Source organism: Dermacentor silvarum, chromosome 1, assembly GCF_013339745.2.
Source record: "Dermacentor silvarum isolate Dsil-2018 chromosome 1, BIME_Dsil_1.4, whole genome shotgun sequence".
Lineage (NCBI taxonomy): Eukaryota > Metazoa > Arthropoda > Arachnida > Ixodida > Ixodidae > Dermacentor > Dermacentor silvarum.
In genome coordinates this window covers 402,527,647-402,547,952 of record NC_051154.1, presented here as the reverse complement: position 1 = coordinate 402,547,952, position 20,306 = coordinate 402,527,647, and the positions used below count along the sequence as shown (strand labels likewise).

The following is a 20,306-nucleotide window of genomic DNA, read 5'->3' as shown; positions in this document are numbered from 1 at the left end:
GCTAATACATACGTGACCAGCCCTGACAATCCACTCATTCTGTTGAGTCAACTCACACCCATTTCTACCTAGAATACGGTACTTTCAAAACAGGAACGGCAGCCACATTTTAAGAATTGAAGGAACAACAAACCATTTGGTGCCGTTATCTTCACTTTGTTACTGTGCTCACGCAGCCTCATTCGCACATCTGCCTGTTTAGCCTATGTAGCTTCTTCCACAGAATAATCCAATGTGATATATAATGTATGCTCTGCATTTGACAACACTTTACCGTTTTTTTTACATTTTACACTTGTGGCATTCCTGGTAAATGCTACCTAGTTTGGTGCAGAATAGACAAAGTTGATGTCTGCTTGCTGTGCTTTTTAAGTTGTGTGAAAGGCTGTGATATACAGTCCTGCAGCATCCTTTATCTTGTTAATGGTGGCACCCCCTGCCATTCAGCACACATCTGCCTCTGCAGTGACTGTTTGAGCAGGCCTTCTGCAACGAGCACCAGGAACTAACTTGGGTAGCCAACCTCGTGAAGGTTTGTCGCCTGCAACCTAAAGGTTGCATTCATTAGTTGCTAGCATGACTTTCTTTTGCACCAAAAATGTAGTCGATTGCAGTGCATGTGTTATATATTCTATTCCATTAAGCTGTAGAAGCTATATAGGCCAAAGGTGCTACATTATGTGACCACAGTAAAAAAAAAAGACGGGACACCAGATAGTGTTTTTTGTGCCTTCATTGCTTCAACGTAGCTGCCATCCCCATTCTGAATGTGCTCTTATTCGATGCTGAAATGGGTCGAGTTGACTCTACAGATTACAGATAAGTGGAGTTTTAGGATTGGTGATCCGTGCATTGGTAAACACTTTAGTACATTGGCAAATAAAAAAATGAATTCCTTCATATGTGGACAGATGGCACTACAGTTACAAGTTTTTATCGATATATACCATCGCTTCGTTTTGATCAGCTTATTGAAACCACACTGACACACTTGTCTATGACTTTTGCTATCCAGTGCACCTCTAAACTTCTTTTTTGGTTTTTGCATTTTTCAGAAACCTGGCGCTACTAAACAGTTGAGTGCATGTGCATTTATTACAAGAGCTGCTAAATGGCTAGCGAAACTAGGGAATGTTAATGACAGAGCGAGACAGCCCAAAAACAATGTAAAAATGGGTATGGTAGCCATTTAGCTGCCCTTTAATAAATGTGCTTGTTGTCCACTGTTTAATAGCACCAGGTTCCCGAAAAATCCCAAAGCGAAACAAATTAATTGTAACAATGTATAGCAACAGCCAAAGGTGTGTGCCAGGACGGCATAACTTTGTCTATAAAAAAGATGTTACTTCAGGTTAAACACTTGTATCTGTAGTGCCTTCTGTGAGCATGCCAGACGATACGGTTGGTTTTCCTCATTGCTTTTGACATTATCATAAGCGGTCAGTGTTTGTTCTAAAAAAAGTTGTAATGCGAAAAACCACAATTTAGTTCTCTTGGCATGTGTCAAAGATTACATTAACAAAAACAAATAATATTTGGACTGGCTAGTATAAATTCATGGTACCACGGCACCAAGTTGAACACAATAAGAGGAATATCTTCTTCGTGTGTTCCACTTCTCATGTAAAAAAAAACAATGAAAGATTGCAGGCGTAGGTGCACAGACATTTTATGCCTCAGAAAGCATCAACTTTCTGTGTGCCTGCCAGTGAAGCCTTCATTTATACTACACCTATCAATAGTCTAGCATTTATTTGAGATGCCACCGAATAGTTAAGAGACTGACAATACCACGGGATAATGCACAGCGATATGTAACACTCAAAGCAACAACAGCGAAAAACAGTGTGAGCCACACCTACTTCTAGCTTTGCAATAAGTAGCAATTTCATTGACTCTCGGAAAAGCATACATAATATCTACTGTACAGGACAATGAGGCACACATAACAGATGGAAGTTACTGACAAAAGCATATGCACACTATTTCTTGAGTTTACTCAGTTATAGCATAAATTGAAATGCGAACAGAAATATTTGTTACGCATAATTACATGGATGTGCAACATGTAATCACACTGTAGCTGGTTTCTAAGCATGCAGTAGTCTCAAGTGCATGTTTTGGAGTCTAAATTAGACTGCTGTTACAAGTGCAGCTAAACCTGGAAATGAACCACTTTCAAGTAGTTTCAGAATTGGTTGCATTTGAATTCTTATGGTAGATATATTTTGTACATTCAGTAAGTTTTTCATTCCAAATCAGTACTTGTGCCTGTTCCCGTTTCAAGAAATTTTTTTAAACTGTGCGACGACAAGACGTGAACAGAAACATTGAAGCTCACACACGTTTCTGTTCACGTTGTGTCTTCTTTGCGCAGTTTAAAGATTTTCGCTGAATCTATGAACTGACTAGCCCAACAACATGCCTTACTTTCCTTGTTTATGCATCACAGTTGCAATTCATTCAGCCCGACCACACGAGATGTCACACTGAAATTCCATAAATCTATTTTACAGCTACGATAATGACAAAATAATTTAACAACAAAGCCTAGACTTACCTACTTATATGTCTCTTCACTCAGGCATAGGTCAGTGCTGCTCACAGATATTAATCACCAACGTCATCTGCAGAGGAAGAGGCTGAAAAAAAACAGGTTTTCTGAAAGTACAGAAATACAGGACAGGCTCTAAAACTATGTCGAGTGACACAACAGATGCTAGTCAATTTAGAGGTTATTACATACAAAAGCATACAGTTTCACACAGACAACTGTTGCATTGAATAAGAGATGACACTGTGACAAACACAAGGACTATTTTAGCACTTGCGCATTATCTACCAATCAGCTGATAAGTTTATTATGAGCAAATAAAGACTGAAAGGACCCCAACTGATCCCACTAATGAGGTGCACCTACTGACACATTAAAGTAGCTACTCCACAGTCTGAGATTTCAGGAAGGAAATGTGTTTCTGAAGTTATTGAGGTGTTACCTGAAGTGTAATAAGTGTACAATAAATTTCTTTCCATGTGATGTTCTATTCACAGTGACAGTTCAAAAAATCTGCTAAGCCACCTTTGGTATTATGCATGTTGAATTTCTGGAACTTTTCAGAAATTTGCAGTTTTTTTCAGTATTTATGCTTTCCACAGGTCTGTTTACGTCCGACAAAGTAGTACCAGCTACCACATGCTTGCTCTGAGTGTGGCAGTAGTGATGTGTTATGCCAAGGCAATTCCAGCTGACCTGCCTTGGATTCAAAGCAGTTTAATTCAAAAAACAATTATGGGGGTTTTAAATGTCAAAACCACCATCTGATTATCAGGCACGCCGTAGTGAGGGACTCAGGAATAATTTGGACCACCTGAGGTTCTTTTAACGGGCACCTAAATTTAAGTGCACGAGTGTTTTTTACATTTTCCCCCCACCGAAAGCGGCCGCCGTAACCGGGATTTGATCCTGCGGCCTCGTGCTTAGCAGCCCAACACTATAGCCACTAAGCAACCACGTCAGGTGGCGGTTTAATTCTAAGCATGCTTGACCACATACATAATGCCTAACCACATATATAATGTGCGACAAGTTCTAGATCACACAACTCTGCTCACTTTCTTGCTCCATGCAGGTGAAAATTCAAATTTACGACACCACTATCAGAGGAAGTAGAGCAGGTGCTTTATAATTCCTGACAGTGATATGCAGTCATTATTTCACTCTAAGAACAAGCGAAATGCATGTAAATGGTTTCTTGATGAACCCATCGCCACATAAAGAAAGCAGCAGACGTCTTCCACAATCTACGTAGTGCACCAAATGGCAACTAATAATCTCAAGCTCAGGTGTACCTTCAAGGCATGGGCACACATACAGTGCAGGAAGCTTACTGCCCATTCGAAGCCAACATGTGCCGTATTTTACAAACAGCTTGATATAAAATATGCAATTGGAACATTATTGCCTCTTCCATATTGACAGTGTTATGAAATGCCTTTGGACCTGTTGCACAGAATCGAAATTTTCACATTCAAACAGTCTCTCTAATAAAAAAAATAAAGCTTGTACAAATCAGTGCATACATTTATTAAGAAAGAAATGGCAACTGTTCTACAGTGTTCCGCCGATAACCACTGCAACCCACCACTCAGGCTCGCAAGCCAACAATTTGCCATTGTATTTGTCCCACACTTGTAAAATGAACGGAAAACTACTACGCAAATAGAACGAGAACACAGCTGTGTATTTCAGGCACAGTTTTCTTGCAGTCCTGTACGAACTACCTCGGTTTAACAGCCCTTTTCAGTGCAAAATGAAATCTGGCAAAACGTAATTAAAGAGAAGCATTTTCTGTAACTGCGTAAATCCGCCGAGGATACTGTAATACGAAGTTCTCTCAATATGCATCAGCTATCAACTTCCGTGTCACGCTACACATATAATCGTTTAAATCTATTCCTTAAACGCCAATAATTAAAAGTGCAACCGTGCACACTCATCACGGCTCCGTACAAACAAAATGCGCCGCAAAACAAACACTTCTAAATGCAACGTAATTTGCCTTACGGTATCGACTCTTGGTTCGCAGAACACCGCGGTGGCTGCAGATATTTTTAGCGCTGTAGCTCGGACGTATTCATACCGACGTTTCGGCTTCGTTACGAGTCAATACAGCGTTTATTGCAAACCGCAAAATTTAAAATGTACGGTGATCATCTTGCCGGCGGAATATCTTTGCGTCTAATACTGGGAAAATTTTACGAGTGGTAGTGCGCACGTCTTATCTCACTACCAGCGCGTATTAGTAGCGACTAATCTTTACAAACGTAGTGCGCAAGCCGATTCAACGCCACTGCAACCGCATTCGGTACCACGCTGTTCGATTTCCAGGGAAACAATGCATAGAGCAATGATAACGCGCAACGTAAAAAAGATAGCATGCACGACTACCTACCTTAGGCACGAAAAACACGCGTCCGTCCGTCTTGTGGCGATGTGCCGCGCTGCCGATTGCCGGGCGTCCGTTGGTCTTGGGGCAATGTGCCGACTTCCCGATGTGCCCTGACTTCAAAGCATTTCTCCTCGCCACAGAGCGCGTTGTCGAGAAGGAACTTCGGCACTGCTTTTCACTGTTGTGCGGAAGCATTTGAAGACGGTATCCTCCAACACTACGAATCACGTCCGTCCGCAAATCAAACAAAGGGATCACTGAGGTTGTGTTGCAGTAGGTTGCTGTTGAATTAGTTCCTCCCGTATGACGCATCATATTCGGCCCAGAAGTTCCTCCTTCGTTAATGAGCGCAATATAAAAGCGACATCACGAGATAGTAAAAGAAAAAGTCACTAAACGACTGCATCACCACAGAGATACGCACGCAGCATAACACGACGCCATGTCTGTAAACAGCGATAGTGGCGACGCTACGGCCGCGGTGCCTGAACAGGTTTCAGTTTCGATTTCAAAATATCACCTCCTAATTCACTTTTGTGGATGGTGTCAGGAACAGCTCAGAATAATGCTCTAACGCTCAATGTAAAAGCAACGTGATATCTTAGTCTATCGGTGCACCATGCAATATTGATTGTACAGTCAACCACAAAAGTTTGCGGACCACGCGAGCGCGTGGCCAAGAGCCTCTTCGCGACACTTCCGCTACGTCACCAGCGATCGACAGCAGCGCTACGTTGAAGACGCATCCCTCCTTAAATCTATGGCCTGTCTATTTTCGCACTGTGCGCAAATATTTTCTACCTATCTCTTTCAACGTGACGCGCTCTTTGTTAGCCAGGGCTACTTGCTTATATTTTGAGAGCAGAATATCAGTACAAGTAATCAGACAGCGTATTCTTCGGCTGTTATCAGTTCTATTTGCGCGTAGCCACGCTGTTTTTTTTTTTCGTGAGTGCGTGAGTGAGCGGTGAGGCAGCCATGGGACACAGATGCTTAGTCAGTAGGCAGAATTTTTCCGTTCCTCCCCCATCGCTAAGTGACAGTAGCGGCCGGGATTTGATCGCCTGCGCCCAGGTTTTGCTGCGCAAAGCCCGAACCACCGCGCTGCTATAGTGGTTACATTTAGAAAAATAAGAAATAATCGGGTGCGATGACTCTTTTTATAACCCTTTGCGACACGGCGTCCTCGTTTGGGGACTCGAACTTCGGAGGCGCGTCCCACGCCACGTGTTTCTTCAAATGACCTAAAACTCAGTGTGCACATTCGTGTCTGCTTCCTGATGGGACAACTAGCGGTCAGTTAACTTCATTGTCCTGCGTATTGCTGCAGATCACTTTGCTGGAGACACTACCATGTTAGACAATCGTTCGACGTGCCGCGTTCCAAGACCAACGTCAAGAGTATTTTTTTTCTCCGGTCGACACGAATACAACCGAAAAAGCAAGTGTGCATGCGTTTCGGGCCTAATAGTTGATTCTTTTTATGCAAGCATTGAAGCTGACGGATTTCAGAATAATTAGATAATGAGTTATACGCTAATTAATTTTTTTTTACTGAAACTCGCACAAAACAGCACATTGCTTCGTCTTCTTTCTTGGAATGTAATAGTGAGCGTCTTGAAATGATGCCATGCGCATTTGACGCATTTGCAGACAGTGCATCATAATTCGTGTCTGAAGGGGATGAATTTATTCACAAGACATTTACAGAAGTGTCATGAAACATAGGTCTCTCAATGATCTAGTAGGAAGTGAAATGTCCGCCGTTTTCTAGCACCTTATTGATGCGTGTGGGCATCGACTCGTACAAAGATTCAGTAATCTCCGGTCGACCGCGCAGGCTTTCCCATTCTTGTGCGATCGCTTGCCACAGCGTATCGGCCGTGCGGCCGCGGTTGGCTCGTGTGGACAGCCGTTTCTTCAACATGCCCCAGACATTTTCTATGGGATTCAAGTCGGCGCCACATGGAGGCCACTCAAGCTGGCAAACAGCATGTTCTTCTAGCAATGACTGGACGATACGTGCTTTATGGATCGGGCTGCGGTCGTGTTGAAAAAAATAGCAGCCGTCGCTGAAGGGACCGTCCAGCGCATACGGAACGAGGTGTCTAGTGATGACGTCGCAGTACCGTGACGCAGTGAAGGGCCCTTCCAGACGCACAAGGGGACCAAGGCCATCTTTGCTGATTGCTCCCCACACGCTCACGGAACACCGTCCACTGGATAGAACACTCTGTGTGTAATTAGGCAGATATCTGCAAGAAATAGCATACAATTGGGTTCCAGCGGCGCGTCTAAAAATGTTGTGATTCCTCTTGCGTATGAACTTTATAATGCTGTTATAGAGTTGCAATAGAAAACGTGCAAACATCATTAGATAGTACTGAAAGACCCACTGGCAGCTTTTAATTAGCTTCAGAGTAAGTAGTACTATGAAACAATCGTTAATGTTTTCAACATAATACCACTACAGAAAAATCTCGTAATGTCCAAAAGCTCATTTTACGTGAAACATGTTGTGATGCAGAATTAGCTTCGTGAATTAACTGCCAATACACTGTAAACACACCTGCAGTTTAGTGGACGCCAAACCCGCTTCCGTTGGTCCCAGCGCGTGGAAAAAGTTGACTCGTCGCTAAAGATGACATCGCCCCATTTCTCTGTTGTCCAATCTTTCATTGCTGTAGCGAACATGAGTCGTTCTTGTAGCTGGCTGTCTGAGAGGCAGGGCTTCTGTGCTGCTACGAAAGACTGCACGCCAAGCTCACTCAGCCTTCTTCTTACAGTCTCAGACGATACCGTGAGCGAGAGCGCTTCTCGGATATCCTCTGCACTTTGAAAAGGATCAGCCACGATGGCGGCCGTAATCAGGCGGTCCTCTTCCTCAGTCGTGGCCCTTGGACGCCCACTGCGCTCCATATCTGTGAATCTGTCATCGTCGCGGAAAGCTTGAATAATCCTATTCACGGCAGTCCGGCTCCTATTGGTTCGGCGGCAGATTTCGCGCTGAGGAATTCCCTCTATAAATAAACGCACAATGTGCCTTCTTTCGTCAAGTGGAACACGCAGCGGCATCTTTCCAAATAGGCAATCACCACGTGGCCTGAAGCAAGTCTACTACGTTTTCAGCGACTGATGCGAAGATGCGCCTATGTGTGAAAGAAAATTTTCTATGCATCCGCTTTTTCTTTATTTTTGATGACAGTGAAACACCTCCCTACCCTTTCTCTCAAGACGCAGAAGCAGCAACACTCATTGGACCAAGATGCTGCCAACCAAAGTGCGCCAGTAAACGTCGCGTAAAAAAATCGTCGCAGCGCTTCGTGAAACTTATCTACCCACTGGCACACCAGTCGACAAAGGTTGCAGTGATTGCTCCGATACTGCTATCAAGCCAGATATGTGGCGGTCTTATCGCAGACAGCGCTCTGCGTCAACACAACGAACTAACAATGTCATGCACGGGAATAAAAAATTAACAGGCAGGCGAGTACCAAGAGGACTCATATCCGGGAGAGCGCCCCTGTCGCCGCTAGGTGGCGTACCGCTAGGTGGCGCGGATAGGCAGTCTGGCACGCGCTCGCGTGGTCCGCAAACTTTTGTGGTTGACTGTACACTATGCAATCAGTATTGGAGGGGTGGAGGGGCTATTTTGGTATCCAGGTTGAGTCCGAACTGTAGGCTTTCGGTACAAAATTTTTGTTTATTTTGGCGTTTTCTAACGCCAGTTCTCATTCATTTTGCGTAAGTTTTGCTCGAACCTTTCGTCTGTAAAGTAAACGCTTGCAGTGAGACTTAAAATCCTCTTTCAACGAGCAAGCGAGCCGCCAGCCTTTCTTGTACGGTCCGGAATATTTCGCAGCGCCGGTTCGAAAAAGGATTGTGCGCTCACCGCTGCACTCTTCTTGCTCAAATTTGCAGAATGATCGCATTTTGAGTCTGCTTCATTTAGTATAACACTTACCGCAGTTAACTGCCTGGTTTGTAAGAAGAAAAAAATCAAATTTGCCTTCATTTATGGCGATGCGAGCTGATCCACCGAACAGCTAGCATAAACTTGTTTCGCCGCCTGCCGGAAGCTGCGGAAAGCAGCTGGTTAAGGTGGTTTGCCGCCTGTTGCCCGCTCCTAGAACACGCGGCTAACCGGGCTGACCGGCTGCTTTCTGCAGCTGCCGGCAGGCGGCGACACAACTTTATGTTAGCGCCGTCGCTGGAACAGCTCGCGTTTCCATAAGTGAAGGCAAATTTGCATTTTTTCCCCTTAAAAACCAGGCAGATAACTCCGGTAAGTGTTATACTAAAGGAAGTAGACCCCAAAATACGATCGTTCTGCAAAATATGAGCAAGAAGAGTGCAACGATGAGCGCAAAACGTTTTTTTTTCTTTTTTTTTCAGACAAGAAATATTCAGGACCGTCTATGTTGCAGTGGAGCGCGTCTTCTTGACTACCGCAGTTCAGTGTCATTTGCCCAACCTAGTGCTTCTCGATCGAGCAGCCGTAGGTTTGTATGCCAATCGCCGCCGCAACTCGACACGATATACGAAGAAACACTATTGCTGTTTCCGTGGGTTGTATACACGCGGTGTATGATCAGGCGCGGTGTTCTGGCGGCGATCCGCTCGATCCGAGAAAACGCATCTCTTTAGCAATGGGGGTGAAGTTCGTGGCAAGACTGTCAGCAGTAGTGATTGCACTTACGGGCAAATTACAGTGCAAAGTACGAGTCCGCCGTAACAGTGACGTTGTTAACCGACGCATGCAAATTATCAACCAATCTGCGTATCGCACTCCCTCCACGTCGCGTCGCTTGCAGCCGTCGCTCGCACATATATGTGGTTTCACCTGTGGTGTCACCAGCAAAGCAACCGGCTTGAGCGTTATCGATCTCTTTGGCGTTGCTTGTCGACGTCGCGTGCATATCGTGCGACAAGGGTGAATCGTGCCCATTTCCATGACAAGAATGCAGGGGACGCAAACAGCAGTTAGCGGCGTCACGAGTTCATTATTGAAGCTTTTAGCTTCGGCGCTTCGGCATAGTCAATTAGTTGACATTTTCGTTAACGGGAACAGGGCATTTACACATCTTCCACCAGTTCAGAAGTCATTAAGTTTCTCACTGTCTGTCGTGTTTTTTGCGAGAAAGTACCCAGATGCATTAGTAATTAATTTAATGAGAATATCCCAGAGTCATGGCGTCGCAACAATTAGGTGATTTTCTCGAATACAGTATCACTGTATTCGAGAATCTCGTGCGTACGTTCCAGCAATCAATAGCTTAATTGAAATACGGAAACATATCTTGTTATTACATTCACCGTGATCACTAGAGCAAAAGCTACCAAGCGCATACGTACATATATATACCGGGTGTTCAAAATTAAACTTTAAGGAATTTTAAAAAATGGCCTGTGGCAGGTAGCATAATTCTTATCGCTGAGCTGGGTTGTTCGAAGAGGCGGACATTAGCAGCACGAGAAATCGAAACGCATATTCAACTAATTAATAAAAATTGACTAATGAATTTCTTAGTTAATTACTTTACGGCACATATTGCAATTTACGAATTGTAACCAGTGAGTTTGCAAGACACGTCCACTTGAAATGAATTTCCAGGATGACACCAGTTTCAAGATATTTCCCAAACTGTGGGACGAAATATATGGGCGTTCCAGTTACTTTTGTGCTTCCATGTATAGAACAGCATTTTGGTAGAAAAGTAAGTAGAATAACAGTGCATTTTTACAGCGAGTTCGATGACGCATCTCCAAACTGGTGTCATTCTGGAAATTAATTCCAAGTGGATACGCCTGACAAGCTCACCAGCTACAATTTGTAAATGGCAATATATGTCGTAAAGTAATTCACTAAGAAGTTCATTAGTGAAATTTCGGTAATGATAGTTAAATATGTGTTTCCATTTCTCGTGCTACTAATGTCTGCCTCATCGAATAACCCAGCTCAATGATAAGAATTATGCTACCTGCCACAGCATATTTTCTAACAATTCCATAAAACATAAAAATGAACACGCTGTGTAGCATTTGGGAATATGTAAATATACTTATTCTTGCAAAAATGCAAGAATGTTCCCAGCTGTTTCGCAGAGAAGGCAGTCATGAAAGAAACTTGACTTTCCTGATACACACTCTTCTCAATCATATGCTAATCAGATTGAGTTTCAAGACCATTCCACAGGCGGTTTCCCTTGAGAAACAACCTAATGTTTATGTAGTAAAGAAAGAGGATGCAAGCACCCTTCGAGTAAAAACCAGGCATCACTCTCAAAATTTGGATGCTGGCAAAAACATTGAGCTTAACATGATGAAGTTCCAAAGGTGTGACTGAACAAGTTCAATCTAACTGATGGTAGAAAATAAACCACTTCCAATGTTGATTTAACTGCTTAAAGTGTAACACCGATACTTGAACAGAAGATTTGAATTTTTTGTGCAAGTATATGTCCGCCTCTTCGAGTAGACTAGATCATGAACTGGAATTGTTCGATTTGCCACAGGCAACCAAAACATTTATATCTTAATCATTATTATCTCCAAACTGGTGTCATCCGGATAATTCGTGGATCCGCCTTGCGAACTCAACGGCTAGAATTTGTAAATTGGAATATGGGACAATCGGCAATTAGAAACTTAATTAGTGATTTTTTCTTAATTGTATTCTTGACTATGCATTTACTTTTTTGCAAGTAATGTCCGCCTCTTCGAGTGGACCAGCTCATTAACTAGAATTGTGCTATCTACCACAGGCAACCTTTAAACATTTTTGAAAGTGTTCGCTGAAACACCTTGTATATAGTCACCCATTGTCCTCCCGCCATCCACCCAGTACACCCACCATTCACCCAGCACGCACACCATTCACCCACCATCCAACCAGTACACCCATCATTCACCCATCATTTGCACAGGTCGCCCAGTATGTATTCCACCGTCCACCCAGTACACCCACCATTGAGACGAGTCACCCAGTAGGTATTCCACCGTCTACCCAGCATCTACCCAGCACCATCTATATCGCCCACCATCCACCCAGCATACCCACGATGAATTCCAGCATGCCCAGCAAGTTATCCAGCATGCCCAGCACGTTTCCCGGCATGCCCAGCATAAAACTAATGATGGGCAATGCTGGGATTTTCAATAGGGTGGTGGAGATATATTTAATTTTTTTTTACATTTACAAAGTTAAGAGGCTGTTGTTCAAAGTGTTATGCAACTCCTGCATTGGAATACTAGCGACTTCTGGGCTACAACAAAACCAGGTGGCTGGCATTAATATCAGCCATTGATAGGGTTCTGAAGCTCTTTACCAACGTTACTAGACAAGATTCAGTTGTAAAACTCGGCGGCATTGTGCGCAACCGCCACCCGCCCACGCCTTCATGGCGCTGCCGTCGCACCCGGCTTCAGTCCCCCACTAGCCGGCTACGCGAATTGGCCGGACGAAACAAGCGTTGCAGCGTTCGTGTATTCTGTGGTTGGTTTTTGACGGCGGATTTCAGGAAGCATGTCATCGGCGAAACTGTAGCCTTCACAGCGTTTGTTAAGGATATTAGCAGACGATACCGATGTGCTGCGTTTCTGACTGCAACAAGCTGCTATCGAACGATGTCGACAGTTCGGCGCGCCACTTCTAGTGTGCTCCCAGCAATGCGTCACTTCGCTCAGCGTTGAACGCAGCGATTCCTCGTGCCGACCGGCAGCTCTATGCGAAATCCATGGTGTGTGATTTACACTTTCATGAGCAGGACATCTTAAAGTGTATGTGCATATTATCAATGGACAGACTGTGGAGGTGCCACGCGACAAGTGGACACTTGCCGAGGGTGCGGTGCCGAAAGTGCTCCCGAACCCCTTCCCTCGTATCTGTCGAACCAACCGGGGTAAAAAAAAACGCAAACGAAGAGAGATGTTTGGTGACCTGTTCTGGACCATCTTAGAAGAGCTGTCAGAGAATACGCTGAGTTGTGTTGGGTGCCCCTAGCGCTTTCAGGAACTGAGTGCACGCATCAATAAATTTTTAACAGCGGAGCTGTTTAAGCTTTTTGCTTCCCCGCAGTGTTTGCGAAAACTCGCTAGCGATGACGTCACTGCGCACAGCTGCGCCTCGCATCACCCTGCAATAGCCAATCAATAGCTAATCGATAATCTATCAATAATCAATAAATTCCGGGAAATGCTGGAGATGATTTGGTAGTGCTTAGCCTAGCCCAAATACGTAGTCAATACCTGGTGATAGCCAATCAATAGGTAATCGATCAATAATCAAGAAATTCTCGAAAAGCATAACCCGTATAAGGCCAGGACCAGCCAGCAGCCGATGAGCTCTGCTGTTTCTTTAGCTTGCGCCACTTGCGCTAGCTACACTCATTTCTATTTAGTCACGCGCATGCATACACGCATACCTTGCATAAAAATACATTCTTAGGCAAGGTTCCTGGAGCAGCGGCGGGGATCCAGTTTTGAAGTAAAGGCAGCGATGAAACGTGCCAAGCTGCTGTAAGTGGAGTTGGTTTCCACGCAGGCCCAAATCATTTGCCTAGATTTTGTCCCTTGTGACAGTATAAGTCTTAGCTATATATAGGGGCATACAGTTGTTTTTTACTTCGTTTTCTTTATTAAAGAATTCATTGGTTTACAAGAAAGCTGTGCTGTTATTTTTGTGCATAACAAATTTGGTCTCGCTAGCTGGCATATAACTGCCCCAGACCAAAGCGTTAAGCAAGTAAAAGCAGCGAGGAAACGTGCCAAGCTGCTGTATGGCAAAAGTAAACTGCGTGAAAGGTTTACGCAGCAGGAAGAACACGCGACACTTAACAGCGCAGCTTCTGTGCTTCGTCGTATGCATTTCTTCCTATTGTGTTGTGAGCTTCAGCTCTAAGCACAGCTTTATTCAGAATCGAGGTCAAGCTACCTTGAGAGCCGTCGGACGTTTTGCGAGAGAAGAGCGGGGAGCCAGAGTTTTTCAGCCTCAAACAATATGAACGCAGTTGTAATTCTGCCAAATAAACGTTTCCCACCCGCTTCCTCCGCTCACACATGGCGCAGTCGACAGCCGCAACCTGCCACAGCCACTTCGCCCGCCAGGTAAGCCGCCGTGCCCTCGACTGAGCGCTGTTGAACGCCAAACCATCCCTAAACCTACCCAGCCCGGCGTGTCAACAACGATGTCGTTCATCAACTGGCGTGTTGCCACCGCAGAAGACTTCGCCACCGTGAATGCACAGTTAATTCAAACTGAGCTGCAACGGCGAAACCTGTATACAACCGGCAACAAGGAGGAACTAATCGACCGACTTTTGGTTGATACCGCGAAAGACCCATCACCAAACCACGAACCCGCGCCATGAGTGCCCGCAATTTGAACGTCGTTCCTGACCATGCCGGCGCCTACGACGTCATTCCCAGTTATGCCAACTTTCACGTCAGACTCAGCACAGAACATGCAGCGCATGGCAGCTTTTCTTCACCAGAACATGGCCATTATGATGACCACGATAGCAAGTCACGCGAAACCACTGCACATGACAACGCGACCAGACCTCTCAGCTTGATGATGATGATTATTGTGGTTTGTTGGCGCAAGGGCCAGTTATGGCCAAAGAGCGCCAAGACGATGGTAATGGCTTGTTAGTGATATATGAATAGTCAATTACATGAACAGATGTGGCATGGCTGTAAAGGGGCCTAAAAAAGTCGCTGTAAAGTGCGTAAAATCAATACGTAATAAGATTATGGCAATGACTAATGATGTGTACTATAGACATGAACAATGTATTGCAAAACAGTGATAAGACAAAATATTACAGACGTAAGAATTGGCCAGAAGCACAAGTGCCTAAAACAGAGCCCTTGAAACACAAGGGCCTGGAGACATGTGCTATAAAGAACTATCACAGCAACATCCTCTGAAGAGAGGATGAGCTACGAACTTATTGGCCTAATAACATGTAACACAACATCATTCAAGAATGCGAGGCCTGCTGTGGTGTTAAAGAGCGGTTCTATACCAAGGAACATAGCGGGATGTAGAGGGAGACAGTAGCGATATGCTAGAGGAAAGTGTTTCTTTCTTTCTCTTTCGGCTTCCCGACACTCCAGGAGGACATGGAGGACGGTGAGCCTCTCGCCACATCTACCACAGGTTGGAGGATCATTACCATTCAATAGAAAATTGTGGGTGCCGTACGTGTGTCCTATTCTGAGACGACAGAATAGGATATCAGTTCGCCGGGTTTTTGTTACCGAGGGCCAGTAACCTAAATGTGGCTTAATCAAATGAAGCTTATTATTTGTTTCTGCGTCCCACAAGCGTTGCCAGTGGCTTCGCAGTTTCTTTCGCAAGAAAGGTTTCAAATCTGTTGCAGGAACAGCAGCTGTAGGGTTATTAGCGGGTGATGTCACTGATGTGGCCATTTGGTCGGCAAGAACATTGCCCTCGATGCCTCTATGCCCAGGCACCCATCATATAATCACATGCTGGTTAGTTGCGTATTCTCTACAAAGAACAGCATAGAGCTCAATGAGGACAGGGTTTTTCTGTTTACAGGGTGACTTCAAGGCTTTTACGACGCTTTGGGAGTCTGTAAATATAATAGTTTTTTCATGTTTTGATTTCTTTATATGCTTTACGGCTGACAATATTGCGTAGGCCTCAGCCGTAAAGATACTTGTTTCTGGGTGGAGTACGCCAGATTCCAAGAAGGACGGACCGACGGCTGCATAAGATACTCCGGCATATGATTTTGAAGCGTCCGTGTAAAATTCTGTGCACGAGTACTTGGACTCCAATTCTAGGAAATGCATTCGGATTTCGACCTCTGAAGCGTGCTTTATAACTTCTACAAAGGATATATCACATTCTACTACCTGCCACTCCCAAGGTGGTAACAGCTTGGCTGAAGGCATTAAGCGATGTTCGAGGAGTGGGATGTCCATTTCTTCGCTAAGCTCCCTGACACGCAGTGAGAAAGGCTGTCTTACAGAGGGACGATTACGAAAAAGTGTAGCACACGTCATATCGTTAACGGTATTAAAACACGGATGCTGCTGATTAGAGTGAACTTTAAGGAAATATGTAAGGCTGGTGAATGTTCTCTGGAGGTGGAGTGACCACTCATTTGATTCGACGTATAGACTTTCAATGGGGCTTGTTCTGAAAGCCCCAGTCCCCGCAGGGGCGTCTGCGCAAGCAGGCGTTTGGTGAGTCGCGCCACCACGTACCCGAGCACACGAGGGTTGGACCCTCCCGCGTCTAACCGTGCGCGGCTTAGCCGTGTCCGGGGAAAAGGGGATCCTGGGGGTTGAGCCGACGCTGAGTGTTTGGACCTTTAAGGCCCCTCAGCAGAGGCAACACACCCCTTTGGCCTCGGCTTCACGTAGACGGCACCCCCGGACTGACCCACCCGGGGGAAATCGGTGGTCGCCTTTTCCTATCCCCCTCTCCAACCTTTTGCTTTCCTGTCTCCTTTCTTTAACTATCCTATCATCTCTTCTCTTCTGTCACTTCCTAATTTTCATAGGCGGCTTGGGTTAACCTTGTGTATGTGCCCTCCCTTGGGTACAATATATTAGGTTATAGTGGCAATGTACGGTTGGCGCCTGCAGCCTTACGCGTTAAGCACTGCAGCGTCCCCTAGTTGGGCTCCGTGGTGGGTGGCCGCCATTGCCGCCGAAATAAAACAAACCGTTATGGGAACACCAGCATTTCCCCGCCTACTTGATCGTCACCCTCTAAAGAGGGGACGCACCGATGAACTTGGCCTGTATTCCAACCGACCAAAAGAAATCTATCCGAAATACCATGTTGTACACAGTGAAAATGCTTCAAAACCGGCCAGATCCATTTCTCCATTCATAGTTGCGAAATCTTTGACGGAAGCTTTAGGCTCAGGTTACAAAGTCATCAAAATGGCTAGCGGAGACCTTCTTCTTGAGGTCCCTCAGAAACAACAGTACGAGAAACTCGGCAACCTTGTGACTTTCGGCAACATACCAATTTCTGTATCACCACACCGATCAATGAATAGCTCACGTGGAGTCGTATCAGAAGCAGACCTCCTAGAATTATCAGAAGCAGAACTCCTGGAAGGGTGGAAAGATCAAAATGTCACCAATGTAAAACGTATCATCATCAGACGGGACAACAAAGAAATCCCCACCAAACATCTTGTCCTCACATTTGGATCTAGCGTTCTGCCTGAAACCATCGAAACAGGATACATTAGGTTAACTGTTCGACCATATGTCCCTAACCCTAGACGGTGCTTCCAATGCCAAAGATTTGGCCATCGCTCACAGAGCTGTCGTGGTCAAATAACTTGTGCAAGGTGTGGAGTACAGGGCCACTCCTCCGACAACTGTACTGGCACTCCTCACTGTGTGAACTGCAGTGGTGACCACGCATCCTACTCACGTTCCTGTCCAAACTGGAAAAAAGAAAAGGACATAATCACCCTAAAAGTCAAAGAAAATATTTCTTTCAAGGAAGCCCGTAAGAGGTGCTCACTTTTCCACAACACATCTTATGCTGATGCGGCGCGTCGGGGGGCAGCGTCGCAGCGGCCACTGCCACCTGCCCAGCCCGCACACAGCGAGCTGTCGCTTGTGGCCCCTGCCCCCGGGGTGGAAGGAGCTAAGCCTACCCCACCCAACCAGCAAACAAGCCCGGTTACCCTAGGGTTACCGGCACCACAACAGTCCAAGGAGGCATCCTGCGCTTCGCGTAGCGAACCGGCAGGACCACCAGCAGCGCCCACGGTGGGTGCAGTCAAGGCTGCCTCATCCTCTCCGGCCCCTGCTGCCGCTGGCAACAGCCGGCGCAGCTCAGGCCCAAAGGCAGCCCCATCGACCTCCGGGCTGGTGGGCACAAAGGTCTCGTCCTTCGCGGCGAGACTTTCTCGCGAAATTTCTCGCTCGCAAGAGCGTGTGTCCAGCGCCTCACATGAGGCAATGGACACTACACCCATCCCGACGGCGCATCAAGCGCCTAAGGAGCGGCGAGGCTCCCTCGACCGCTTCAGAAAGGACAAATCCCGCGTTACAGGGCCTGGAAAAGGTTCTGTAATCTAAGGCAAAACTTCCTTTGTTGTACACACAGCACCAATTTTACTTTCAGTATGGATATACAAATCATACAGTGGAACGTCCGAGGCATTCTTAGGAACCTCGATGATGTGCAAGAACTTCTCCACGAACACAATCCAAAAGTGCTGTGTGTACAGGAAACTCACTTAAAATCGGAACATGCTAACTTTCTTCGACAGTATGTTACGTTTCGTAAAGACCGCGATGATGCTCTTGCATCTTCAGGCGGTGTTGCCATTATAATTCAGAAAAGCATAGCGTGTCAACGTCTACCGCTGCAAACGCCCCTCGAAGCAGTGGCAGTTCGACTTGTTCTCTTAAACAAACTCGTCACCATTTGCTCGCTTTACATACCCCCACATTACCACTTACACAAACATGAATTCCAGTCCCTAATAGACGAATTGCCAGAACCTTATCTTGTTCTTGGGGATCTCAATGCACACAGCGGACTGTGGGGCGACTCTCGCATCGATGCTCGAGGCCGTCTAATTGAAGGCTTTCTTTTCTCATCCGGTGCATGTCTGCTAAACAAAAAAGAACCTACATATTATTGTCTTGCAAACAAAACTTTTTCTTCTATAGATCTCAGCATAGCTTCTCCATCCATATTACCCGAACTTGAATGGGAAGTTATAAAAAACCCTTACGGGAGCGACCATTTCCCAATACTGCTGAGAGCAACAAGACAACACGAATCTCCACCACATGCTCCCCGGTGGAAGGTCGATGTAGCGGACTGGGAGAAATACCAATCACTTACCAGTACGATCTCGTGGGCTGACATGTCTTCGCTCGAAATTGATGGTGCCGTCGAGTATTTTTCTAACTTGATAATTGATGCAGCTTCTAAATGTATCCCCCAAACAAGTGGACTTTCTAGCAAACGCCGTGTTCCATGGTGGAATGAACAATGCCGGAACGCGCGTAGGCAGCAGAACAAAGCATGGAGGCAGCTTCGCGATTCTCCTACTGCTGAAAACCTTTTCAATTTTAAGAAAATCAAATCCCAAGGTAGGAGAACGCGCAGACAAGCCAGGAGAGACAGCTGGCAAACATTCTTATCAAGCATCAATTCATACACTGATGAGGCCAAGGTTTGGAACCGGGTCAATAGAGTAAGAGGACGACAAACACATCCGCCTCCCCTGGTAGACACGCAGGGAGACAGCCTGGAGGACCAAGCGAACCATCTGGGTGCACATTTTGAACAAATGTCCAGTTCATCGCACTATTCTACAGCATTTAAAACATACAAATCAGCAATAGAAAAACAAAAACTGGACCGAAAGAGCACCGGGAACGAGCCATACAACTTACCTTTCTCTCTAGCAGAACTGGATGCATCACTCTCCTGCTGCAACCAATCTGCCCCAGGCTCTGACCGCATACTATATGAAATGTTAAAGAACCTGTCCTCTGAAACAAAGAAAACCCTTCTCTGCCTGTACAACTCTATATGGACCTCCGGCGAGATCCCCTCTGCCTGGAAAGAGGCCATAGTAATCCCTATCCTGAAGCAGGGCAAGGATCCATCGTCCGTATCGAGTTATCGGCCCATAGCTCTAACAAGCTGCATCTGCAAAGTCTTTGAGAAGATGATAAACCGCCGTCTGATACATTTCCTAGAATCAAACAAGCTGCTTGACCCATACCAGTGTGGATTCCGCGACGGTCGATCCACCACTGACCATCTGATACGCCTAGAGGCTCAGATTCGCGAGGCTTTTGTCCACAAGCAATTCTTCCTGTCTGTTTTCCTTGATATGGAAAAAGCATATGACACTACGTGGCGATTCGGAATACTAAGAGACCTCGCACACTTTGGAATACGTGGCACTATGCTGAATATAATTGAAAGTTATCTGTCCAACCGCAGATTCCGTGTTCGTGTGGGTAATGCCCTATCAAGACCATATGTGCAGGAAACTGGAGTACCACAGGGTGGTGTGCTCAGTTGCACCCTTTTTATCATAAAAATGAACTCTCTGCGTCTGTACATCCCACGCAACATATTTTATTCAGTATATGTCGACGATGTACAGATAGGCTTCACATCATGTAACCTTGCAATCTGTGAGCGGCAGGTCCAGCTTGGACTGAACAAACTGTCTAAGATGGCAGACGAGAATGGTTTTCGGCTTAACCCACAAAAGTCCACATGCGTCCTCTTCTCCAGAAAGAGAGGTCTGCACCCTGATCCCAACATCGAGATACAGGGTGAGGGTCTACCTGTAAAAACTGAACACAAAT

The 20,306-nt window shown here is 45.6% G+C and overlaps 1 long non-coding RNA gene across 3 annotated transcripts in view; it reads right to left on the bottom strand.

Moving 5' to 3' along the window:
* The window catches only part of LOC125942514 (uncharacterized), a 10,493-nt gene extending 5,137 nt beyond the window's left edge, over positions 1–5,356 (bottom strand). For 2 of the 3 annotated variants that reach the window (XR_007465173.1, XR_007465174.1), the window contains exon 1: positions 4,953–5,356. This is a non-coding gene — a long non-coding RNA (uncharacterized LOC125942514). Of the gene's footprint in view, positions 1–2,560; positions 2,643–4,952 lie in introns of all 3 variants that reach the window. The other variant, XR_007465172.1, reaches the window with a different exon arrangement.
* Positions 5,357–20,306: the final 14,950 nt, after the last annotated feature.